Source organism: Aythya ferina (assembly GCF_964211825.1).
Source record: "Aythya ferina genome assembly, chromosome: 4".
In the NCBI taxonomy this organism is placed as follows: domain Eukaryota; kingdom Metazoa; phylum Chordata; class Aves; order Anseriformes; family Anatidae; genus Aythya; species Aythya ferina.
Window position 1 is genome coordinate 52,778,236 of NC_140300.1, and position 15,341 is coordinate 52,793,576.

A 15,341-nucleotide genomic window follows, 5' to 3' on the forward strand; every position below is an offset into this window, starting at 1 on the left:
ATAATTTGTTTTGTCCTTCTCTGAAAAGAACAAGGGAAAGGAGATAATCTGTCTTAATAAGGGCATGCTTAGAGTATCAACCAACTAGAAAGTAATATATTTTTAAACATCCATATGTGATCCCCTTATTAAATTAGGATGTTGAGCTAAATTTAAAGTATCAATATATAAATCAGTCAGTCAGTTAAATTAGCCAATTTTATACTGATAAATGGGAGTTAATAAAGCAATTACTTCTTTCTGAACCATAAAGGCTCTGGTTTCCAAATCAGTTGTATGAGTTATGGATTACTGACATAATTTACAAGTTTTCATTTACATGACTTATATCTTTGATTTCTTAGGAATTAGTCCTTTATTGTGTTAAAGGCACAACAAAACAGCATTTTTGTAACATTAAGGTTGGGGCAAAGCAACAAAATGCACTAGCTTCTCAATTTATGGTGACACAGTATTCCTAACTCTATCTGCCATTGTTCTTTATGTACAGAGAGTTAAGGACAGAACTGTTGACTTAATATTGAAGGTCATGACTTTTCAATGTGTGTGTGATGTCCTATGTTCTGTACCTGTAGAGCTTTGCCTTTTTTTCTCTCATTTTTGTAAGCACGCACCAGTAGCAGGGAGTTCTGCACCTATGTTGGCCATTTGCTATGAAAGAGGTGGTATTAAAACTTGTCAGTGTATTGCCACATAACCTTCACATTTTCTGTTTTTATGAGGCTCAGCTTTGTATAGGTTGATGTCTTTGGGGGGTTGGAAACGGTTACAATGTGAACAAGGTCAAGCTTATATAGGGTGTGTTGTAAATAAATTCTCATTTTAATTTTTCACACGCTTTCCTCCTTGTAATGCTTACTGCCTGGTATTTATCTTATTCTGCTCAGCTGAAAATAACCTGCCTCACTTTCATGGGCCACACAAGTCTTGAGGAGCTGCACAAACTAACAGAAGTTAGGTAGAATTTTGGTAAAGCCCTATTAGTTATTTGCAAGACAGTTCTAAAATCCAAGAATTAAGTAATGGTTTGCAGATTAAATTGTTTACTGTATTATCGGGTAGGAACACAGTAACATCAATAGTAATAGCCATTATGAAATAGAGTAAGAAGAACATTTCAGAACGACTTCATAATACTTGCTGATGGCATTAGTGCTATTTAGTTCATTCAGCTTTTTAAAATAACAACAAAATAAAATCAATAAAATAATATTCTGATTGAAGATACCATGTTTCTTATGAAAAACATATTTGATTAGAAAGTGACAAAAGGCTAGCTGAGAAATCAGAACTGGCTACATAGTGTCTGAGATATTTCCAGTTAAAGTGGGGAATGAATAAGTATGCAGACAAAAAAAAAAAAAAAAAAAAAAAAAAAAAAAACGAGACAAGTATTAGGAAACCAACAGGATGTTCAAGTAGAATTCTTAGGAATTCTTAGGGAAAATGAAGAAAAAAAACAAAGCCCACACACAACATGACAAGATTTACATGGCCAACAGTAGGGTTACTCTGGGATCTGGCCCAATTATCGAACTCCATTTCACAGACTGGCAGAGTCAACAAGAGTCTGGCAAAAAAAAAGTAATTTTAGTTTCCTTTTTTGCTTTCTTACGCTTAACTCGTGAGTAATCCAGAAACTGGATTTAGTACTTCACATGGGATGAAACTTTTGAAAGATTAGCTTCCATCTTCCCAATTCATCTCCATTCAAATAACAGCTAATATAAAGGCAATAATTTGTCTTTCCTAATGACGAGAACAATTCTGCTGTGAAATTTGAAGCCACTTAACTTAGCCACTCACTGTAAAGAAATGTTTTCATTAAACAAAAGAAATTTTCCCATAACAAGAATTTCAGTTTTTCCCTCTGAGATAATCTGAAGTACTTACCTTGAAATTTTTATACACAAGTATAAAAATTACAGCGCATTATATATTTTAAAGCTCATGGAGTCCAGGCTTCAAACACTAATGAGCCGAACAATAACTCATGACAGAGGTATTCAGGTGGTGATCTCCCTGGTATGTGTTGGAGACCAAGTATGGTTTTCAGCTGTCAAATTGTATAAATATGACTCTAAGGAAATATCATAATGTGTTTTCTGTAATTTTACCAAAGTTCACCCTCAAGCCATATGTAACTGGATAAAATCTGCTATGTCAGACAGCTTTGACCATAGCAATTTGGCCTGCACTGCTAGCATTAATATTATCATAAGACAATCAGTATGTCTGCCAGTTATTGTTGGTGTTACATATCATCTGAACCTCATTCCTGCCTAACAGAAAAGTAACTGGATTTAAGTGAAACATAAACAAACTAAACATTATTGAATAGGATATAAACCCAATAAAATATTAAAGCCTCTTAATAAACTGAATTAAAAAGGGCAGTGTTTGATATGCCTAATAAGAACTGGGAAAACTGACTAAACTCTTCCAGTGTTGACACAGGAGGAGCCAAAATGCTTACATTTGCACACCGTTCTTTTTGGCCCCAACTAAAATGAAATTTATTAACCATTTATAAGAAATGGGATTTTGGCAAAACTTAACTTGCCTCTTCAGTCACTAATTTTATGGGGCTTTAGATAATAACTTCCCTAATATAACTATAGCAACCTTCCAGGATGATAAAGAAAGGCTGTTTACAGTGTATAGAGCAATGCCAGATTTGACTGGTCTGGAGGAAAGCTTTCCCAAACTTTTGATCCAAAGGTTCTGCTTTCCAGAATGTTAAGATCCATGCTAAAAATGGAAAATGGTATACAGAGTCTGTTCATCCCATTGTTACAATTATAAAACAGAACAAGAAAAAGACTGATAAGGGATGATTAAAATTATGAAATAGCTACTGTATGAATAGAGACTAAAAGGAGTCAGATTCTTCAGCTTTGAAAAGAAACAACTGAAGGTCTGTATAGAGGAGGGATTACAAAATCAAGAATTATGTGCAAAAGGTAAATATATATTATTTACCATGAAAATAATGATAATATAAGGCATTTTTTACTCTCAACACATAAGTAAAAGGTGGACACAGAGTGCTATGGTATGGGGTTATTAGCCATAGGATGTTTTGGAAGGAAAAATACAAATGTGTTTATATTCAAACAGTAGTAAGCCAATTGTTGAAGGATAGATCTGTCAGTGTCTTTTAACACCAGTAACCTACAAAATTGTTCAGTGATTGCTAATAGTTGAGAAATCATATCAGATTCTTTTTTTTTTTTTTTTTTTTTTTTTTTTTTTTATATCCTTGTGTGTCTGCTAGTGACACTGTTGGCAGTGCGATCCTGGGCTGTGCAGACCTTTAGACTGACTCAGAATGGCTGTCAGAGTCATGCTCTTAACAGGTTTAATTCTAAGGAAATTCCCATCAGTTATGAGTGATTGTTACCTTGTCCCCCTAAAGTGTCCTCTAGTGGAGGTCTTCCTGTTACTCTGCAGGTGCTTCCTTCCTTTTCCCTATTTCTTCACCCTTGCATGCACACTGTTTAACAATCTTTTTAGGAGGATAGAGCAGAAGGAAGGACCCTAATATTTTTGTGTTAGATATTGATGTCTGTGCCTACGAACAGTAATTATTTCTTTGGCATGACTGTTAAAAGGCAAAATTGAATCAAATGATTCAGTCTTACTCTCTTCAAACTCTAAAACTTTTGTTTGAACACAACCTGTGTTCTCTCTCTCAAAGAAATACATATAATATACTGCTTAATTATTTCCCACTCTATAACCTGAAGCCACTTGCATAATATTTCATACATTCATATGAGAGAATGGATGTAAAAATGTATAGCCTCACATAGTATTTCATTCCATGCTGGGAATGTGTTATCTATACAATTACAATAAATCACTGTATTAATCTACTGTTTGTGAGAAAATTGAAAATGTATTTGTTTTTAGGAACTATAAATTGCTATTGTTCAGGCTTGATTTTAAATACAAGCTATATCGGCACAAAACGACATGAGGCTGGTGATATGTCTAAAGGGAAGAAAAAAAGGAAGAGCTAATTGCACTCACTCTGTAATTTTGATCCTGATTTCTAATGTAAAGGCAGAACATATTCTGGACCAGGTCACAATACTGGTCAGGCAGAAACCTCAAATACTTTTTATTATATGAACTTCTGTGTTCATTGCCTCAACGAAAAAACCAACAGTTTAATAACAAATTGGTTTGCATCAGATTACTTAATTTATTTACCTCTTTTCTTCTACTTAGCATAGAAGACATTGGTTCTAAATGCCCACATGACCATGATAGTTAATGTAAGCAAAACCAAAAGAGTTTTGGCTTTGAAAAAAAAGGAATCTGGATCAAATTCAGGTTGCATGTGCTAAACATTCTCCAAAATGTTGCAGATGGGTCGAATGGAAGGCTGAATTTGATAAATGGTTCCAACTCTGAAGCCACAATGCAATACTAGTAAATTCTTTTGAGATGATTAGACTGGTAGTTTAACATCTATCATTTGAGGTAGACTAATATGATAATAGATACAAATAACTCATCACACATCCTTGCTATTACTCTTCCTGTGATATTGCTGATTTTCAATTGCTCATCCCAGTGAATTTGATGGAATATTTTTTGATTAAAAGAAGAATTATTTTTCAAAGGAGCCTTAATTTAAGGGAGTAAATATTTCATTCTCTTATACACTTTAAAGGACACTGTCAAATGTGGTTTCTTTTTTATTTATTTGTTTATTTGTCTGATTATTATTTTTATTTATGTCTCAAGTTGTATCCTTATATCTCATGTACAAATCTGGAAGACCTGCATAAAAACTTCCTAACCTGTAAAGAAGTAATGGAGAATGACCTTATATATTCGTTCATTCTTTGGCTCAACATGAGACATTTAGTTGTGGTAAAACCTATGAAAACCATTTTGGATAGTTTCAGTAACTTCCTTCTCCCCAGAGGAGTTTGGCTCTGCTGCCAGCAGCATTGCACGGCTGAAGGGATTGCATCCTCACTCTACGGGGAGCTCATTGGCTGGTGTAAGCAGATGTCCTTCCCTTGGAAGCAACACTTGACCATGGGACTGTACACACCATGCAGGTGCCGGAGAGGTGAAGGAGCCCAAACAGGTTTTTGCTTTGTGTGCTGTTAGTGGAACCTCAGGTCCTGTTCTCATCATCTTTGCTGAATCTCCACTCTCAGGGAAAGATTTATATTCTCTTGACAAGGAAGAGTTAACCAAGGGGGAAAAGGACTTTTACACAGCCCTGTAAAAGTCATGTTTTGCTGGCAAACAGCAGCAAACTTGCTAGGCTTTCTTCATTAGAGCCTTGCCATTTAAGCCATCAGCGTCATTTTGTGAGGACATCAAACATGTGTACACCAGATGCTTGCAATGCAGAGCAGCACTAAGGACCTGACTCAACTTAACAATAATCTGTGGACAGCGGGTGTGAACCTGAGCTGGGCCAACACCTCATCAGACTGCATGGCTAATTGATTTCAAAATTAGAGTTGGTATTTCTGAACAATAATCTTAAAAGGCAGCAATAAAATACATCAGAATCCTTTGAGCTAGCCAAGCTTTCATCCAAATGGCTTATTACAAAGAGCTGGCACACCTGAACTTTGGCATAGACAAATAAATCCCAAAACAGTAAATGGAAACCACATTTGGCACTGGAGGTTTGTCAAGAGAAGTTTGTAGTCATCAGGAAACAAGATTTTGGATTTTTTTTCCTTAGTGGCAGGAAATCAGTCACTGAGTGTATTTTACTTCAACTGCTGTGATTTACGCAATGAAAATATAGGTAGTGTGGAGGAGAATGCTTTTTTTTTTTTCTTTTTTCCTTTTTTTTAACATTTCACAATCTTCAGGATCCCAGAAGCTCTAAAAGCACAGCAAGGGTTACAGTTATCCCAACAGTGATAACTTAATTGCATGTGTCGGTCTCCCTCTTTGAACTTTGAACTGCTGGTTTGTGGCATCATGGTCCAAAAGGATTTAGATCTGACTTTTGTGTGGCTACAATAAATTATATCCAAGTATCCAAGCAATGCCTGGAATCTTATCTTAAAGACAGGATGAGGCATCTCACTTAAGGGATGGTATAAATTTGGAATACAAATCTTTCCAGGAACTATCATTTAAGACCAGGTAGAAAAGACTGCTTTTTCCTTCACTGTAGGTAGAGTTAAAAGAAACTCTGGAATTTGTAAATAAGTTCATTAATTTACTAGGACAAAGTGGTCTGGAAAAATGACCATCTCCAAACTACTTACAGATAGAATTAAAGAAATCTGTGAAGACAGCAGCTGATCTATAAAGTATCTTAAATCCATTTGGACTGTCTTGTTATTTCCATTGCCTGTAGATAGCTTTATACACCTGATTTGATGAATAAAGAAGTATGTAATAGACTAGAATCAAGTTCAGCTTTCATCATCAATAGGTGTAAGTGAAATGTTACCCACTGCTTGATTACTAGCTTTGTGTTTAAAATTAGTGGTAAGTTTTACCATTCTGAAAGTCTCCTGGCCTGAGTTTGTGATAACAGATATAGTTCTGTTCATGGTCTTGAATTATTCTGATATTTACTATTTATATTTGTATTGGTATGATGTTAAGCTTAGCTCAAAAAATGCATATTCTTGGTATGTATTATACCTTCATGAACAATCCTAAAACAAGTACGACTACAGTTTTCTGCATTACTTTGTCAATAGATATAAGCAGTCTTTTAGATGCACATCTAACACATGATAAGCTCTGCTTTAGACACTTCAAAATGTTTTTTTTTCTTCCTTCAGTTTATGTCTAATTACAATTTTCAGACATGGCCTGATTCTCATCTCACTTACAAAGTGATTTTCCAGATGTATCCCTGGATTTTCACTGGATTATTGGTATGAACAAAATTGGTCTGTGATATGGCAACTTTCTGATTATACAGGCTCAATTCAGTTACACATGTTTAAAACCAACCTAATTCTATTAACTACCAATCTGTAGTGCAATGAGAGGATAATCAGACCTTGAAGATTCATCTTGTCCTTTTGAAAAATTTTGCTACCCATTTTGCATTGAATATTGGATCTTGCCAATATATTATTGTGTCTCCAATGGACGAGGCATATGAGAGCTCCTACTCATACCTTGTATTTTAGTCATGATTTTTTTTTAGACAGTTTATGTTCTTCAGGCACATAGGTTTGAGATAAGTGGAGAAATTCACATTTTGACTCATTAGCTACAAATTTTGTGCTTCTCAGTATTTCAATCAAGTAAAAGATGCTGAAATAATGGAGTATTTTCATAAAATTTTGAGCAGCTCTTGCTCTGATAACTTAGGTTTCTAATATATTTGCACACCACTTTAATATTAATTACTTAGGTGTTGATGCACATCTCCTTGTTTGTCTTTAAAATAAGGTATAAAGTAACCTAAAAGTACAGCACAAACAAACAAAAAAAGCAGAACAGATTCTGGTCTCTCTTATGTCTGTTCGGCCTGACTGATTTTAGCAGGGTTTTCATAGGCGCATGTGAGGGCAAATTTCCCTCTAGATTGTTTCACTTTTCATAATGACACATTTCCTCATGTAGTAGAAAATAAAGGACTTGCTTTTATAAAATTAGAGAAGAGAATAGTTTGTAACTTAATTACAGCACATGGCTCTTCATGTTTTCTTCCTACCTCTACGCATATTCATATGCAAAGCAAAAGGATACATCAAAGTGACACAAACAGCATAACAAAAGCTGTATACAAAGTCCTGCACCAGCTGGTACTCTTACATGTTTTAGATTAGAGTCCAGAGAGTACTAAGACTAGACCACCACAGAAGAAACAGCTAGGGGACACTGTGAATGTTCCCATGCACAGTATTATACAAACACCTGTGTCAAATTAATCTAGGCTTATCCACTGTGAAAATTCACAGGGTTTAATGGCTTTTCTTACCTGTGAAGGGGTGGTCTAATATAGGACTTCGGTACACAGTCTGATGCAGAGGGGCAGGTTTCAGATTTTTGTGTGCTAATGTTAAAAGACAAAATAATTAGTAGATAAACAGGTGGGAGTTAACATTCAGCAGTCAGAAAGTATACAACAGGAGCATGAATTCCTCAGTTTTTATTCATTTTTGAGTATCCAAAGGTGACTCAGAAGCCACTAAACCAGTTTTCATAATGAAACTATTCTTATGGAGTCCTCTCTGAGGAAAAAAAGAAAGTGGATCCCTGCTGTATCCTACAGAATAATTTTATTCTAGGGAAAGATAATTATATATGTGTGATATGTCTGTATAGTTAGTTTAAAAGCTTTTTCCCTATATTATATTTTTCTCAGATTAATCTATGCAAAGACAGTTCACTGTCAGAAGACTCTTTATTTTCTTTGGTCACTGTATAACTTCCTTTGTTGTTAAAATATTGAACAGCATTGTGCTGTACTTATGCTTCTTCAACTAGGAAGCTGCAGAAAAGACAGAGAGGTAACATGAACTCACCCATTTTCAAAATAAAAGCTTTGTTGTATGAAGTAGTTTTAAGAATACATTCCAAATATATCTATAGTCCCATTAGCTGCCATGCATATAAAGAGATAATCAGTGCATTTCCTAGCTCTAATGCTGTGGTTAAAATACTTTGGGTTAGGGTTTGTTTGTTTGTTTTATCCTTGCATTAGTCTTTGACAATGCCACAAACAAGACTATGCTTGTCTTCTATATGGAGATGGATGAACTGGCTGCCTCCAAAACAAGTCTAGGAATTCGTAGAGATAACATGAGGGAAATCAGAATGTAACTGGAATTTTTACAGGGCTGCTTCTCCAGTGTTAGCATCTCCAAAGGTTATTGGACTTCTAGCTATATCAGCACCCTGACATGATGCTTACATCATTGAAAGACTACTGGGTCCCTCAGTGTTCTCAGTTAGCTTCCCCAGAAGTATAAAGTGCCTTAACATGGCATGTCTCGGACAACAGCAATCTTTGCTGTGGGGTAGTATTGCTTCTTTATCTGTAGTGATAAAGTAATGGTCTTCCTACAGCAACTAGACTGTTGCCGTATCATTACATGTAAAGCAAAAGTCTTGCCAATAATGTTTAATGCCTGTTAAATAGTATACTTTATCTTATGTTTTCATACATATTCTCTGTCAGTATACCTTACAAAATGTTTAATTTTGATTTCCAGTTTTTAGTAAGCTAATCAGCAGCCTATCGATACAAAAAACTAGAAATTAGGCAGAGGGACAGTGAAAATTAAGCAGTTTCAACAAAACAATTAAAATAAACTGTTGATTACATTAGATGGTAGGCAGAAAAAGCCTAAACAAATGCGTTATATTGTGAAAGAATAAAGATTGGAGTATTGTAAATTATTAAATTTAATATGATTCAAAAAGCAACTTGTATATTTACTCCTGTAATTGCATATGGAATATGCATAACTTGGTACATAATAATTAATGCATAAGTGCCCAAAAATTGATTTCTAAAGGCAGCACTCAAGGACAGGCCCTGCAGTATAGGAAATTCTGGAGAAAGGAGATTTATATGATTCTCAGGAAGGGAAGAAAAGAAAAGAGTCCTACACCCCGATGAGCACTGCAGACCAATATGAATTCCTTTCACAGTGGCAGTCAATTGAGGTGATGTTGTGGCCCTTCAGGGAGAGAATGGAAGACCTCTGGAAATGTGTTGCTAAAAACCTCAGCAAGCTGGACTGTAAGATAATTTCTAGGTGGACTGTAGGATAATTTTTAGGTGCTGGCCCTTACAAAGTTACCTGTAACAAACAAACAGACAAACAAAAAGAAAAGAAAAAGGATTAAAGAGACTTGACAACAATTGTGGAGGATATAATTTCTAATATTCAAAGTAAGGTTGGAAGGATATGATATATGGTAGTACCACATGAACAAAACATTATATTAGACTAGAGTTCATTCATTTATTTATTTAATTATATATTTTTTCCATGTGTTTCTTTGCTTCATTGTGTGAACAGTTTCAGAATAATACACAAGGCACAGTCTGTTAAAGGCAAAGATGATATAATACCAGTTCTTCTAATGTTGCTCCAGTGAGTTTGGTTGGCTCTTCTAGCCTTGAATTAGTGCTGATGGGATTCTAAAAGACATCAAGGAAAGTGACAACTGCATCTCTCTGCATCTATTACACATAAGTGTCATATATTAGTGTGATCTGACCTCTCAAAACAATGTCAGCAGCCTTCTGGCATAAAGAAAAACATACACCATACAGAAAGACACTGTATTAACAACAGTGTTAATTAATTTTACTTGGATCAGAAGGTCCAAATAATCAAACTGTGAAGCAGAATTTAGACACTTTAAAAATAATTATGTTCTACCAAACATTCCCAGCTATGGTATATAATACATCTCCACTGATTTCAAGGAAGCGGTGTTAATTTATGCCAGCTGAGGATGCTGACGACAGTGATGAAACATGACTAACAAAGATAGTATAGTTTGGAAGTGGAGTAATGCAAAAAGAGAGAATAATAAGGACACCAAGTTAATCTGATGTACGAGGACAGCAACATCAAGATTAAACAACATGCTGATTACTCTGCCTAATTCTAAGCATATTATTTTCAGAATTGATTTAAATTTTCTAGTTACCACTTTATCTCTCTTGCTCTGGAAATCAATCTATGCCATTTTTCTCCTTTTATAGACTCATTTTTTCTTCTTTGTCCAGCATTATCAAACCATGCCAGAAATTCAATTAAGCCGTTGTGATGCCAAAACCTGTGGTCCTGGCAAAATGTATCATGCAGCATATCTAGGTAAATGAATTAAAAAAGCATCTGAGCAGGTATCTGGTGTGTGTCACAGTTCATTCTTCCATAATAAACTATGTTCTCTTTCTCATTCATTTGTCAATCATAGTAACTAAAGATTATTATTTGCTGTATGTACGTGACACCAGCAATTTGCAAAGTCTGTTGGAAAGAAAATCAGGTTAGAATGACAGAGTGAGAAATTAAGCAGAAGTCTGATGTAATTAGCTACAACAATCAGTGCTCTAATTTCTGATTTATTGTTTCCTGTTTTCCTGCTGCTTTCAGTCCATGCATACTGTATGCGCTTCATATAGGTCAAACAATTGCCTTATCAGTCCTGGCAAACCAAGAGGTCAGAGTTAACAATATTTATTTAAACATGCAGGATGCTTCCCACTGCAATTAGGAAATAACTATTACTAATAGGTCTTTGGTGCTATTTCCTCATTTATACAATTTTGTAGAGATAGAGGCGATAGGGAATTCAGATTTCAGAGTTCTTCATAAATACTTCTTGCAGATAGATTTACTTAGCGAGTAGCATTTTGTTTTGTCAAACTGGTCATATTGAATTCCATCAAATGACAATCTGACAACAAGATATTAATGTGAAATGCTTCAATTTGCTTATATCAGTTTAATAACAATGGACATGTGGCATATTTTGTATTATTTCATGCCAGATCTTAAAAAGAGACTAGCCAAGTACTAGTCCCTCTGAAATCAATGAGAATTTTGCTCCTGACTGCAGTGGGATTACAACTTGGCCCTATGAATTTGTTCTGACTGCCATTTTCATAATGCACAGAGTTCAAGGTCTTTGGAGGAGCAATCCTTTTTACTAATCCAGGACTGTACATAATTTACTCTTACACAGTTCTTTCAATTCCGGTAGGAATTTGCATGACTTCTTGTTTTGATTTGAAATCCATACAATAAATTGTGCATTTCAGAAGAAATGTACATACTATGTGTATTCAACTCTTCAGATTACAGCCACATTTTCATAAAAAGTGGAGCTAGAAGAGACCCTGAGAGGTCATACAGTCTGGTCTCCAAACTATTTCTAAAAATAAACAATAACTAAAACATTCCTGACAGAAGTTGGCCTAGACTATTCTTTTAAAACTCCAGAAATGGAGATCCCGCAACCTGCTCATGTAATCTACCCTTACAGAGGGATAATAGGAATAAATTCCAAAGTAAATACCCTTAATGCAAATTAACCTTATTATTTATTTTCCTTCCAATTTGTAGGCATGGAAAATAATTTAATATCATCTTTGCAGTGACATTTTGCATCACTACATCATGTCTCCTTTTAGTCTTTTTTTTTTTTTTTTTTTTTTCTTCTAAAATAATCCAGTATAGCTGTTCCATGAAATTCGCATTTCATTAGCTGCTGATCATTTTCTGGATGATGAACTTTGATTAATCTTGAGAGGGCAATTGCAAAGCTGTGTGCTTTACATACAACTCTTATGGTTATATTTCCCATTAAGATATTTGCTTTATTGAAATGTTAGGACAGTTTTGACTCATGTGATACACTATAACATCCAGATACATTTCTGTAGGATTGCTATCTAAACAAGTCATTTCTCATCCAGTATTTGTGAAGCGGATTGTTCCTGCTTAAATGTTTTATTTGTCTTGATTGAATTGCTTTCTATTTATTATAGCCTATTTCTCCCATTTGTCATGCTTATTTTGAATTCTAACCTTGTCCTTCAAAACGCTTGCACTCCTCCCAGCTTCATATCACATAAGAATTTAATAAACTTACTGCCTGTTGTACCATCCAGGCCATAATGAAATGACTACACAGTATCAGACTCAAGACAAACTTCAGTAGAACCCTACACTGATTTCCAGCCTCTTTTACAGTCTAGTGTTGGGTAGAAAAGATAATTTACTTTTTTTTTTTTTTTTTTTTTTTTTTTTTAAATAATAAATGTTTCTCCAGTGAGGTTATATGAAAAATGCTATTAAATGTTGTAATGAAGTGAAGACACAGCACTTCTACTCCTTCTCTATTCTATTTCTGAGGCTTGTTCCCTGTAACAGAAGGGAACTTCAATTAGCTTGCTTTGTACTAGGTACCTTATTTTTAGCCATTACGTCTCACTGATTAATCTTTTAAGTGCTTAAAAATAAATGCCTTGTTTGTTTTTCAGTGGTCTGAAGTTAGGCTTCTAGGGTTCCTTGACTCTCCCTTTCTCCTTTTGGGAGTAAACACCACATCTGTGCTTACATCTCTAATTTGTAATAATACTAGCATTACTTCGCCACTTCTGCAAATACCCATTGGATTTTATTCAGGCACAGACTATGTGAAGTCCTTTATAACTCAGTGCAGGTTGAGGTTTTACTCTGTCATTAATGCTAATCACAGAATCTTTGTGATCTTAGGTAAGTATTTTTCATGAGGCATGAGTCAAAAGAGTATTGAACCCTTCTTGGCTTTATCTAGTACTATTACTTTTCATTCCTATTGACTATCAGGCTGATTGTTTGTTTACATCTTCTTCTACTAATATTCTACTAATATAGATTTACAGAATAACTTATGTTCCATTTTAACACTTCATGGGCCTGGTACTGACTGTGTAATGTCTCCACCTTTATGACTTTTTTTCCCTACATTTTTTTTTGCATATTCATCATAAGAAAGAAATAAGTAATAAGTAAAGAAATAAGAAATAAGTAAATAAGTAAAAGTAATAAGAAATTACTTTTTGATTTTCAGATCATTGTAAACATCACAGTTGAGACTAACTTCTTCACTGTCAGAGCTCAGAATTAAAATTGAATGAGAGTTGTTTTCTTAAATTGCAAACTAAGATTCCTTTGCACCTTCACAATCTCAACTGTTTTCTTTTTCTTGGTAAAAAATAAGAATACATCCTCTTATGCCCTTTCTCTATTTTCTTTTTCAGAAACTTATCCCCTGACCAAAAATCTGCACTGTGTTTCTCAAAATGTAGTTACTAAGAGGAGATCTACCTGCTTGGAACCACTGGGTAAGTCTCATCTGGGAAGACAAGTTCTGCAGTTAACTGTGCAAGTCCCAGGGAAGTGCTGGAGAGGAGTCAAGTCTACAGCATGACTACAGCATGCAATATTGGTAGATTTAGGCAATATCAAGGAGCTAATATTTAAATTATATCATTTATATTTATATCATGCAACATCTTGCTTAATTTATATCATGCAACATCTGCTGTCCATAGATGTGAGTTCTTTAGCAAATGGTAGACCAGAATGGAGGAAAAAGAAGTGATAGAAAGGGAATTATAATGGTGGACAATAAATGTTAAAATTGGTAACAGCATGAACTGCTAAAGTCATTATCTTCAGAAACTATGAAAGGAAGAATTTTCATGTCACACAAAATTTTTGTCTGGTGCACCTTAGAAATTAAAGTTTCAAAACAAATAAGGGTAGTCTATGGATAGACGGAAGATACTGTGAGTCTGAATGCAGAGTACTACTGGTTTATTAGAAGTCATTTTCTAAACAGCCTTTAAATATTTTCTGTTTTCAGCTCTTTAACAGTTTTTAGTTTTAAGTCCCACCTTTGGAGGTTTATTGCTCTTTTACATCTATTTAAGGGCTTCTTGTTCTGTATGCATTGCTTCTATTACTATTAGTGGGTTAATCCATATTTCTCTGTAAAGAATCCTGTGTGGACTGAAGTCTGAACTCTCAGTGTGAAGTCTGTGTCTCTGTAGCTGAAGGAAACACATTCAATTTAGGCTTTCTAAGTATCACTTCAACTGTAATTTTTACTTTTTTTTTTTTTTTTTTTTTTTACATTTTTTTTTCTAAGTTTAATTTTCAAATCATTCACTTTTCTCATTTTTCTCAAAATTATTTTTTTTTTAATTGAATTTTACTGCACAGGCTGTGTTACAAGTTTGGAAACATTATTAAAATAGATTTGTTTTATTTTTTTTGGCCTGGTTAATATTCCCTTAGGATTTGGTCTTGTTGCTTTTGCTATCTATGAGAAATCTACTATAAAGTTAAAGAGGTGTGGAATCAGGTGTTAAAAAAAAAATAAAATATTGAAACATGACATGGTTATAAATGCTAGTAAAACTTTCAGGAGTGATCTTTCAATGGTCCTAAGAATTGAGGGCTGATCCACACCAAGACGTGGTTTCTTAAAAAAAGGTAATTTACTCAATCTTCACTTGTTCCCTAGCTTTTTGAAAGTTACAAAGAGAAGTGCAGAGCATTCCTCAGGAAACTCATGCATTCAGGATCAATAGTTTTCTATGGAGCATATACAATTGGTTAAACTCCAGCACACATTCCAGAGTTTTCTATGTGTACCTTCAGCCAGCTCAGTCCTAGTGCTGAGGTGGACACTAACAGCGGCCTGACTTCAGGCTGGATAAAGACCTGAGTATGCACAAAGAAACCCACACCAGCAAAGAGGGAGACATCATATCTTCTTGTCTGTTATCATGAAGCAGGCAAGACTCCAGAGCGTAACTGGCAACAGGCACAAACATATAACAGAAGGGTAAA

The 15,341-nt window shown here is 34.7% G+C and overlaps 1 long non-coding RNA gene across 1 annotated transcript in view; it reads left to right on the plus strand.

Moving 5' to 3' along the window:
* Window positions 1-15,341, plus strand: part of LOC311436477 — a 138,264-nt gene that overhangs the window by 77,701 nt on the left and 45,222 nt on the right. Inside the window, exons 2-3 of the long non-coding RNA XR_014692886.1 lie at window positions 10,718-10,805; window positions 13,742-13,825. This is a non-coding gene — a long non-coding RNA (uncharacterized lncRNA). The remainder of the gene's footprint in view (window positions 1-10,717; window positions 10,806-13,741; window positions 13,826-15,341) is intronic.